Here is a 12,268-nt window from a genome sequence, read left to right as displayed (position 1 = left end):
AGGCCAGGGCGTTGGGGGACGCCAGCCCCCCCGTGGGCTCTGCGGAGATATTTGTCTCCTTTACTCCAGGCTCTTAATCTTAAACAGTGCACAGATTTGTTTTCCAGCATAAGTTCATTTTTACATTGTAAACGTGTTTCCCTGAATGCTTGTATACTTATGTCAGTTATACATTAAACCTGCAAAAGCCACATTATTACATCTCCATTTTCTTTCCACCTCTATCCTCATGTGTAAAGTAAATAAAGTAAATAAATAAATTTAAAGTGTCATCTAGTTTCTAACCTCAAATATACAAGGTGCTTTTCATGTCTACCTTGAAGGTTATTAAGCTTGTGGATAAGCCCTTAAGGAATGCATCCCATTACATTTCCAGCAGTTAGTGCCAGGAGGCCAGAAAGCTGCATTGAAAAAATAATGCTGTTGGAGTAGGCCATTTTCTAGTGGGGTGAGCATCCCTTGCTGCAGCTATATTAAAGATTCCTATGGTTTTTTTTTCCAAGTGCACCTAGATTTTTCAGAATGACATGCATTTATAACTAACCAGCATTGATTCTAGAAAATCACTCTCCAAGAAAGTACCTGAATATTTTTTAGTACATGACTGTTTCAAAAGCATCTACAAATAAGGTTTCTAGAAAGCAAAGAAGAACTAATATATCATTAACAGGATTCGGGTTTTTTGTTTGCCGCAACTAAAAGCAGATTTTCTCCTTTAAAAGAGAAAAACGTTGGAAACTGTGGGTTTCTCCTTGGCTGTCATGTGACCTTCTCCAGGCTGGCAGAGTTCCATTCTGGGCCAAGTCAGTACTAGAGAATATTACTATTGACTTGAATGAGGCTAGCATTTCACTTTTGAAAAATGTGTTCCATCTTCCCACCCTCTCCCCTTTTTTAGTGGTATTACAAGTGTTCAGAGAACAAGGGAGAAGGTAACTTTGTCACTTGCCTACTTGGTTTTCCAAAAGCACAGTTGTTCCTCATACCAGTTCTAGTTTCTTTTCCTGGTTGATAACACTTTAGATTTTGACAGACCCCTAAAAGAATATATACCAAAATCTTTAGTTTTGGAATGGAAGAATATATTCTTCTTGGGCAGAATATAGGAAATATCTAGAAGTCTTTAGATATACCGACACAAAGTGGATGAATGATTTCCTTTGAGAAACAGACAGAATAGTGGTAATACCTTGTCTAACTCAAATCAGAGTCACAAGAGCAATTTATGGACCCTGGTGGGAGGAGAGGGATACTAATGAACAGGTTGATCGAGCCAACCACTTTGTTTTGTCCCTACGTTCTTAATCACTCTAGTCCATGTGTTGAATTATTTGATTGCAGCTTTTGATTATAAAGCGCCTAGAAGAGTATTCTTGCAACTTTGGAGAAATAGGGGCGGGGATGAAGGGTTCTTTGCTTTTGCAGTATTTGCAACTCTCACTGCAAGTTCTTTTTGCGTGTTAATTGTTAGTCATGTCTCTGGTGGCTTCCCTTCCCAGACTGATTCAGTGTACTGCTATTAGGAATCTAATGCATGCTGTTGGAGTCCCAAACATGCAAGGACAGCCTTTAATCCCATTTACTTGTGAATTTCCATTGTGTGAGTGTGTTGAGGCATCACAGATAGATTGATTTGGGGACCAGATCCAGTAAAGGTCTTAAGTTAGGCATCGTGGCATCTTCCTGAAAGCTAGCCACCAAAATGCCTAACTCTTAAGTAGCTAGTGCCCAGAGCAGACTAAAGAACCTTACGTTACACATATAGGCTCCCTATGCAGGGCATGGTGAGAATTAGGCACTTCAGGGCAAGATACTAAACCGCCAGCATGCTGAACAGGGGCGTTGAATACTATGTAATGTCAGCACACTGCCACATAGGTTTAGCTAACAGAGAGACTGAAGACAGAGACGTGCAACTCTAGGATGTATATCCATACCAGTATGGATGTGCTTCCATCCACCTTTTTAAAGCAGTCTATTCTGTATTCAGTTTTTACAAGAAAAGCAAATTTTGTGAAGCAAAGAGGGATTTTGTACACAGGAAAGTGGGATTTTAAAACAAAACAAAAAACGTTCTTACTCCAAACCATTTTCCATTCTCAAATTTATAATTTAATACCATATTATTTATGTTTCATACATTACTTGCATGTAAAGTGACAATTCCCTGAATTTCTCATTTAAGGATCCAATTCTATTCCTGTTTAACTAAATGAGAACAAGATCAGTCCCTCAGATTAGATAAAATATAGACCAGCACTTTACTCTGTAACTGTTTATATGATTAGTCCCATGGCTTCAGTGGGACTATCCAGGGAAAAACAGCACAAGCAATTAGGCAAAAGAATATAGCATATACTAGTATTTTCTTTCTGAATATCTTGTTTGTTTCAGTATTTGTGTATACTTGAATATATTCATGTTTAAAATAATTTCATTTAAAACTATTATTTAATTCAACTGAAGAATTAGGAGGTAAGGTATAAAGTGGATTATTAGAATCTAATGGTCTCCTGCACCTTGTGTGCTAGTAATGATTCAGTTAACAATATAATTTTGAATTGTCCTAGTTTCTGATTTTAAGTATATAATTTACACAGTAGCCATAAGTGTGTAATGTTATATACACGCATACTTTCATCTACATGAGAAAAAATAGTTTAAGATGATTTCTGACAGGTGTTTGCAAACTAACATAGGAAAAACCTTTACCTAACTAAAAAAAAAAAAAAGGAAAGAAAAAAAGCAATTTATAAAATACTAAGTTTATTCACTGCCTAGCACTCCTCCTACAGGCAAACTGGTCAAATTACATTTGTTTGATAAATAGCTAGTTATATATATGTATATTAGTAAAAAACATTTTCAAGTGTGATTGAGTAAATATTTGGTATTTCCACTTGTACTTTGGAAGTTCAGGTGCTACACAAAGAATAATTGTAGTGTTTTGTCAAATAACAACTATGTTTTATTTTCAGAACTCATGAATACTTGCAAACATTTTTATTTTTTTTAAAGAATTTAGGTACCCAGTTTTGTATTTGATATGTAATGTTAGCTACTTTAAGTCATAATTTGCCATCTTCAGACAAAATTTAACATTAAAATTCATTTTACATTCACTAGCAATTAATAGTTGTCATTACCTGTGAGTACCCAAGCCATTTTGCTTGTGGGGTATTCCATTACAGAATTTTTGCAGTAAAAAAAGTAGATGTTAGTATTTTCTTATTAAGACCAATTTTAAATTAATCTCTTTTTGTTAACATAGATATATTTTTCTTTTCTTTTATGCTTACCTTTATCTACCTTAAAAATGATTGTTAAGGAGTGAAACAACATATAACATTCAGTCCTTATACTTTACAAACTGAGCTTTTGAGAGAGTAATGATTTTGAGTGCACCACTATGAGACATTTAGAAGGGGCCTGATTTTTCAGAAAGTGCTCAGCTCTTTTAAAATTAGACTCCCTTAAGGTGCTTCAAGTTTGGTGCCAACAGTTGAAACACCTGAAACCTCTAATAATTTTTTTTGCTGAAAATATAACATCTTTTGGAGGTGCATGAGATCTCTCTGCTTTTAAGAAAAATGCATTTTGGTAGGCCTTACATGTCCCTGGTTGTAACAAGAAACCATTACACCTCCTACCTTCTGGCTTTGAGTCCTCATAATTCTTTTATTCACAATGACAAAGAAAAGACCTAAGGGAGAACAAACAATTGTGATCTTGAAGAGAGAGAGAGAGAGAAAATATGGTGTTCAAATCTGAATAATCGAAACATCGGTTTGTTAAATTTTTAACGCACTATACAGTAAATGATGTTAATACTTTTTCCCTCATGTATTAGCACCAGTTAATCTGTTGCTCTGTATTAGCTGTTGTAATCCTATTGGCCTTAGACTGTGACCAAGGAATCAGTATTTATACACGTCATACAGACATGTATGGCTGCCCCACATATTATAAGGTCAGAATGTTTGTCCACCGACTTTGTCTATATTTATGTAGTGACTATTCCTGATTCCTTAGTTTCTTGTGGGTTACGTGAGATATAGGAAAGTATTAGCCATAATTATGTAGCTTTAAAATAAGGGAGTCAGCTAATCTATGTGTAGGTACTTGGTCCAGTTACATCTCTATTCAGGTGAAGTGTTTGTGCCTTTGTTTTAAGAGATAGCTACACATAACAGTTAACATATTCAGACATGCGTGTATTTTTTCTTATGAGCAACGATAGCAATGAAGCATTTGCCATACATTCCATCTTTCAATCTTAAATCACGTTGCTTAATATTTCTACTTGAGCTAGTCAGAAGAATTTGGATTTTTGTTTTGTGACAGAATTTGCCAATTTGTTATAATCTGTAAGTTTTTCAAACTGTTACAGGGCCCAGGTCCCACTTCCTTTCACAGACAATTTGGAAATTCTGGGGTTACAGACCCAAGTCTAGAAACATATAAATTCTCTGTGGAACGGAATTACTTTTCTGTGTCCATCTCTAATCCTCCTGTAGCATTTTTAAATGTGGATTTTAAACCTGTTGTCCCCATTAAATCTTTTTTTTTTTTTTGGCTTAAGACTACATTGTTAGGACCACATTTTTGTAGTGTCCTTCGACTTCTGCTGAAACCGACTTCCTGTAATTTCTTTCACTGAACATTTAAAGCAGATGCAGCATATCTCTACTGTCTTTCTCTGATCATGTTCTCCAATAATCAGTAAATTCTTTTCCTTGTGCAGCATCCTAGAAATGGAAGTTATCAGTGGTCTTTCCAAGTAGTTCCAAGATCTGAACTGTGGAGGTGGGTTTGAGGGACATTTATTGTCTTCTGATTACTGAAGGTCATTACCAGTGTGGACCACCAGTGCATTCATAGAATCAAAGAAGCATTGGAAGGGATCTCAGGAGGTTATGTCTTTGGCTAGGGACAGAAATTACATATAAAACAGAGTAAGTGATTGGAAACTGGTTCAAATCTGTAACACAACAGAAGTTCAGAGCACATAAGCTGCTTTCAAAATGGCTGGAGCTGGTTTAAGATAAACCTGGATGGATGTAGTTTCAGCCTTAAATGATTTAGGTTAAATTGGTTTATTGAACTTCTGTCCCAGATCGCCTCCAGATTCAAGTTAACTCACAGTCCCCCAGCATCCTAGCATGCTTTGCAGCTCCCCACAAGCTAACCCGCTTCCCACAGGGTGGGTGGACTAGACTTGCCCAGGCTGTCTGCTCCAGCTGAGCAGGGAGGTATGCTCTAGTGCCCCCAACTTCTGGCCTAGACCACTGTAGGCATGTGACTGCATTTCTGGAATCAAAAGTGAATACCTGTTCACTTGCTTATTGGTTCAATCTACTCAGTTTAGACTAACCTGTGAAGACTGAATTGATTCAGCCTTGGGCTTTTTGACTGTCTGTACTTAGCCTTTCAGCCTCCAGCTGAAGGCAATCATCCCTGTCTGAACCATCTTAGCTGTCTAATTTGCTCTTAAATACTTTCAATGATGGAGATTCCATCATCTCTGTAGGTAGTCTGTTTCAGTGCCTAACGGAACAATCCTCATAATTAGAAAGGTCTTTTTGATATCAATCCCATGTTCCAATTCAGGACCCTTACTTTTTGCCCTGTGTCCTATGGCTACAGGGGAGAGTTTATCACTATCCTCTTTTTAACATTCCTTAATGTACTTGAAGATTATTATTAAATCTCTTTTTTCTACTCTAGGCTAAATAATGCCAGGTCTTCCTTTATAAATAATGTTTTCTAAACTTCTAATCATTGTATTGGTTGGATACTTTCCAACTTAAAATCATCGAAAGCTGGGGTTGGAAGGGACCTCAGGAGGTCATGTAGTCCAACCCCCTGCTCGAAGTAGGACCATCCCCAACTATATCATCCTACCCAAGGCTTTGTTTAGTTGAGTCGTAAAAATCTCCAAGAATGGAGATTCCACGACTTCTCTGGGTAACCTGTTCTAGTGCTTTACTACCCTTTTAATGAGAAAGTTATTCCTAATATCTAACCTAAACTTCCCTTGCTGCAACTGGAGACCATTGCTCCTTATTCTGTTATCTGCCACCATTGAGAACTGTCTAGTTCCATCCTCTTTGGAACCACCCTTCAGGTAGTTGAAGGTTGCTATTAAATCCCTCCTTAGTCTTCTCTTCTCCAAACTAAATAAGCCCAGTTCCCTTGGCCTCTCCTCAGAAGTCCCCAGCCCCCCTAACCATTTTCATTACGCTTGGCTGGACTCTCTCCAATTTGTCCACATCCCTTCTGTGGCATGGGGGCCCAATACTGGGCACAGTACTCCAGATGTGGCCTCACTAGTGCTGAATAGAGGGAATGAATCACTTCCCTTGATCTATTGGCAATGCAGCCCAGGATGCCATTAGCCTTTTTTTTTTTTTTTTGCAACAAGGGCATGCTTTTGGCTCAAATGCAGCTTCTTGTCCACTGTAACCCCCAGGTCCTTTTCTGCACAGTGGTTGCTTACACAATTGGTCCCCAGCCTTTAATGGTGCCTGGGATTGTTCTGTCCTAAGTGCAGGACTTTGCATGTGTCTTTATTTAACCTCATGAGACCTCTTTTATTTCAGTCCTCCAATTTGTTTAGGTCACTCTGAATCCCAGCATATCTACTACTTTCCCCAGCTTGGTGTCATCTTTAAACTTGCTGAGGGTGCATTCCATCCCATCTTTCAGGTCACTGATAAAGATATTGTACAAAACTGGCCCTAGGACTGACCCCTGGGCCACTCCACTTGACACTGACTGCCAACTAGACATCAAGTCATTGACTAATACCATTTAGCCCTATGATCCAGCCAGTTTCCTATCCACCTTACAGTCTTTACTTAGCTTGCTTGCGAGACTGTTTCATACTTTCATAGTTTCATAGTAGTTAGGGGTCAGAAGGGACCTAATTAGATCATCTAGTCTAACCCCCTGCCACTGCCTGGACACACGCTGGGATCACACGACCTCAGACGGGTGTTCGTCCAACATCTTTTTGAATTTACCCAAGGTAGGAGCGAGGACCACATTCCTAGGAAGTTGGTTCCAGATCCTAGCCACCCTAACAGTGAAATAGTGCCTCCTAATCTCTAACCTGAACCTGTTCTCCAGCAGCTTCTGGCCATTGTTCCTCATCACCCCAGGCACTGCTGGGGAGAATAGGACCCTTCCTATTTGCTGCTGATCTCCCCTAACGAGTTTGTAGCAAGCCACCAAATCCCTCCTCAGCCTCTGTTTGCTGAGGTTGAACAGGTTCAGGTCCCTCAGCCTCTCCTCATAGGGCCTGCCCTGTTGTCCTCCAACCAAGCGGGTGGCCCTCCTCTGAACCCTCTGAAGGCAGGCCGCATCCTTCTTAAAGGGTGATGCCCAGAACTGGATGCAGTACTCCAATTGAGGCCGGACCAATGTCGTGTAGAGGGGGAGTATCACCTCTCTGGACTGGCTTGAGATGCATCTTTGGATGCACAACAAGGTGCGGTTGACTTTGCTCACTGCTGTCTGGCATTGGCGGCTCATGTTCATCTTGGAGTCATTAATGACTCCAAGATCCCTTTCTGCCTCTGTGCTGTCAAGTGGGGAGCTCCCCAGCTTGTATGTGTGCTGTGGATTCCTTCTCCCCAGGTGCAGCACCCTGCATTTATCTACATAGAACCCCATCCTATTACCATCCTCCCACTTACGTAGTCTGTCTAAATCTAATTGCATCCTCTCTCTCCCTTTAAGCATGCCTACCTCTCCCCACATCTTGGTGTCATCAGCAAAATTGGACAATGTGTTTTCCACCCCCTCGTCCAAGTCGCTGATGAAGATGTTGAACAGTGTAAGCCCCAGTACCGAGCCCTGGGAGACCCCACTATTAACATCCCACCAGGTCGAGTACCACCTGCCCACCACCACTCTCTGGGTATGCCCCATCAGCCAATTTTTGACCCATCCAACTGTGTAGGTATCAATGCCACAGTTGCTTAGTTTATTATTGAGAATGGGGTGAGAGACAGTGTCAAAGGCCTTCTTAAAGTTCAGAAATACTATGTCTACGGTGACACCATCATCCAGGAATTTAGTTACCTGGTCATAAAAGGCCAGGTTGGTCTGGCAGGACCTGCATTTTATGAACCCGTGTTGATTTCCCCTGGGCATGATCTCCCCTGCTGGCCCCTCACAGATGTGATCCTTGATAATTTTTTTCAAGGATTTTCCCCAAGACCGATGTGAGGCTTATGGGCCTATAGTTTCCTGGGTTCTCCTTTTCATATAAATGAGGACCACATTAGCTAGTTTCTAATCTCCAGGCACCTGGCCCGTGGACCACAATCGCCTGTACACCCGGGCCAAGGGCACAGCAATGACCCCTGCCAGCTCTCTCAACACCCATGGGTGGAGGGCATCAGGGCCCGCAGATTTAAAAACATCCAGCCCTTCCAGAAGATTCCTAACTACCTCTGCGCAGACCCAAGGTCTGGCAATGCTATCCCCAAGATTGCCCCTACCTGTGGTGGGAGAGCTGTCTTGGTTCCTGTCCAAGAAAACAGAGGCAAAGAACTTGTTAAAAATTTTGGCTTTCTCGTCTGGCGTAGCCACAAGATTACCATTTGAGTCTAACAGGGGGCCCTACATTACCCGGTGCTCTCTTCTTACTCCCAACGTATTTGAAGAAGGACTTTTTGTTGTCTTTAATCTTGGTTGCTAGCCTGAGCTCCACCCCCATCTTGGCCTTCCTAATGGCCCTCCTACACTCATGTATTCCTCCTTGGTGATGGCCCTTCTTTTCCACCGTTGTGGGAGACCATATCCAAAACCTCGCTAAAGTCAAGGTATATCATGTCCATTGCTCTTCCTGCTTCCACAGAGTCAGTCATCTCATCATAGAAGGCAGTCAGGCTGATCAGTGTGGCGCTGTTGGTGCCTGCCACTTAAAGGGCTCAGCCAAGCAGCCAGCAGCTGCTTGATTGCGGCAGCCTTGTTGGATCTCTGGCCGCCTATATAAACAGAGCAGTTTGCTGCTGGCAGGCCAGGCAGTAACACTGCATACAGCCTTGCAGCCAGGCAACACCCTGGAGGTAAGGGCAGGAGCTTCTGGTACTGGGCATAACCTAAAACTGCACCCTGCTGGGAGTGGGTGGCCTAATGGGGCTCCCAGTGGCACAGGATCCTCCAGGAAATACCAGGCCAGTTACCACCCAGGTGAAAGGCAGGTCGGGGTGCCTTAATAACCCCAGATTCCACAACTAGGTGTGTTACACCCTTGTAGGGTCCAGAAGGCGGACCCTGAAGAGAGAGTTGAGCTATAGACTCAGAAGCCTGACTTGAAATCCCTCAACTGGTCAATGCTGGGGCCAGGACCGGGAGGGTCAAAGGGCCAGTGGTGCACCGCAAGGGACTTTTCCAGTCATCTGGGACCTCTCCTGATCACCATGAGTTTTCAAAGATGATGGCCATTGGTTCTTCAGTCACATTGGCCAACTCCCTCAGTACCCTTGAGTGCATCCTGTCAGGCCACATGGGCTTGTACATGTCTAACTTTTTTAAATAGTCCCTATCTTGTTCTTTTGCCACAGTTGGCTGCTCACCTCCTCCACAAACTGCTGCTAGGTGCAGTAGTCTGAGAGCTGACCTTGCCTGTGAAGACTGAGGTGAAAAAGGCATCAAGTACTTCAGCCTTTTCCAAATCATCTGTCACTAGGTTGCCTCCCCCATTTAATAAAGGATCCACACTTTCCCTGATCTTCTTCTAGGTGGTGACATACTCATAGAAACCCTTCTTGTTACCCTTCATATCCCTTGCTATCTACAACTGCAGTTATGGTTTGGCCTTCCTGATTTCATCCTTGCATGCCTAAGCAATGCTTTTATACTCCTCCCTAGTTTTGTCCCAGTTTCAACTTCTTGTAAGGTTCCTTTTTGTGTTTTATCTCACTGAAGAGTTCCATGGTTAGGCCAAGCTGGGCTTCTCCTGTACTTCCGAGTCTTCCTGCGCATCTGGATGGTTCATTCCTCCATCTTCACTAAGGTTTCTTTAAAGTACAGCCAGTTCTCCAGGACTCCTCTCCTCAGACTAGCTTTCCCTGAGATCCTGCCAATCAATTCCCTGAGGGAGTCAAAGTCTGCTTTTCTGAAGTCCAGGGTTCATACTCTACTGGTCCCCTTCCTTCATTTCCTGAGAATCCAGAACTCAATCATTTCATCGATGCTGCTGCCCAAGTTGTTATTCACTACTACATTTTCTTCCAAATCTTCCCTGTTTGTGATCAGGGAAGAGGGTCAAGTGCAGGGCCAAGTAGCATGGCCCCTAGTTAGCCTCTCCAACAGTTGCAGTCTCCAAAAACTTCCTGGATTGCCTATGCATTACTGTATTGCTCTCCCAGCAGATGTCAGGGTGACTGAAGTCCCCCATGAGAACCAGGGCTTATGATTGAGACACTTACATTAGCTGTTTGAAGAAAGCCTCATCTTCTCATTCTCCTGGTCTGGTGGTCTATAGCAGACACCAACTACAACATCACCCTTGTTGCTCTTCCCTCTGACCCTAACTCAAAGACTTTCAACAGGCCTATCTCAAGTTTCATACTGGAGCTCTGAGTAATCATATAGCTCTTTTACAAAAAAAGCAACTCCTCTTCCTCTTATCCCCTTCCTGCCCTTCCTGAACAGTTTATACCCATCCATGTCAGTGCTCCAGTCATATGAGCTATCCCACCAACTCTGTTATTCCAATTATGTCATAGTTCCGTGACTGTGCACTTCCCATTCCTCCTGCTTGTTTCCTAGGCTCCATGCATTCATATACAGACACCTGAGGTAACTAGTTGATTGCCCTGCTTATGCAGGAAGAAAGAGAAGGCCTTCCCTGTTGCCTCCTTCTGCTTGCCTAACCTTCAGGTCAGCCACTTCCCCACTTGCCCCAGGGCTCTGTTCACATCTTGAAGTGAAGTGCCCCAAACTGGACTCAGAACTCCAGGCGAGCCCTCACCAATGCTAAAGACAGTAGAGGAGTTGCTTCTCATGATTTGCTAGTGGCCATACTGTCCTGATATTTTGTTGCCTTTTTTTGCAACGGTATCATACTGTTGACTCAGATTCAGCATGCAGTCTACTGTTAACTCCCAGGTCCTTCTCTGCAGTACTGGAGCCAAGCCAGTTGTTCCCCAATGTGTAGTTTCCCATTTGACTGATCTATCCTTAATTGTCATATCTGAGTTCTTTTATAGACATTTTGGTAACCTTAGACCCACCAGACAGTGTAGAAAGATTAAACAACTGAAAAGTAAAAGATTAAACAATTTGGAAGTAAATCCTGATGTCCACACTGCAGCTCCAGAAGAGTGCAAACAAAATTGGCCTGTGGGTGCATCTTTGACACTATACCTGAGATGCAAGGCATGGGATGTGACGTTGTCTGTCTGAACTTTGGGTCGCATGCTCTTGGGCAGCTGTCTAAGAAGCAAGAGAAACTTTCATAGTTAGCTTACTCGTTCCAGAAGGCTCCAAAGTCCAGGCCAGATATGAACACATAGGGCGTGTCCCTACAAATGGAACTGTGCACTTCCCTGGGGATAACATCTCTGCACGTACACTCTGGTGGGTGGCAAGTTGCCCTGGATGGGGTAGGGGAGACGGGGGCCAGCACCTGGCTTGGCCCCAGCAACCTTAACAGCAGTGGCAGTCTGGGTGTGTGGAGCTTGGCTGGCAGCTGGAGCATAGCTATAGCCAGCCAGCCTCTGATTTTTGGTGGATCATGCTGCTGTCACATGTGCCACCCTGCTTTTTTCTGGTGCGTTCTTTTGTTGTTGACACCAGGTCAAAAAAAGCTGCTGCACTGCAAATTAGTAGTGCGGTAAATGCCTGCATGTGCAGTGTGTGTAGTTTGTGGCACCTCAAACTGCACATGTGCACTTTTTTGGATGTGCCCATAGAGTCAGCCTGCACTTCGGATATATATTATACTAATGATCAACATTTGACAGTTTAACCAGATTTAAAAAGATATTGGACAAATTCTTGGAGGAAAGGGGCATCAGTAGCTATTGGGCATGGGAATTAAAGGTACAGCTTCTGAATCAGAATTTCCTAGACCAGTGGTTCCCAGAGTCTGACTGATGTGCACCACCAATTTAAAACAATACAACCTTAAATACCACTAGATGGGGTGTTGGGGTATGTGTGGGTGGGTGTGTATGGTGAAGGTGTGTGGGGGATTTGTGAGGGGGTGTGGCTGTGTGTGGGGGGGAGCATAGGGTATGTTGGGGGG

The 12,268-nt window shown here is 42.7% G+C and overlaps 1 protein-coding gene across 1 annotated transcript in view; it reads left to right on the top strand.

The window, feature by feature from the left end:
* The window catches only part of LOC109301627 (ceramide kinase-like protein), a 97,646-nt gene that overhangs the window by 82,953 nt on the left and 2,425 nt on the right, over positions 1-12,268 (top strand). The window lies entirely within an intron of this gene.

This window comes from Gavialis gangeticus, unplaced genomic scaffold (genome assembly GCF_001723915.1).
Source record: "Gavialis gangeticus isolate Ggan-Ray unplaced genomic scaffold, GavGan_comp1, whole genome shotgun sequence".
Classification (NCBI taxonomy): Eukaryota; Metazoa; Chordata; order Crocodylia; family Gavialidae; genus Gavialis; species Gavialis gangeticus.
The sequence above is the reverse complement of the archived record's forward strand: the minus strand, read 5'-3'. Positions and strand labels throughout refer to the sequence as shown.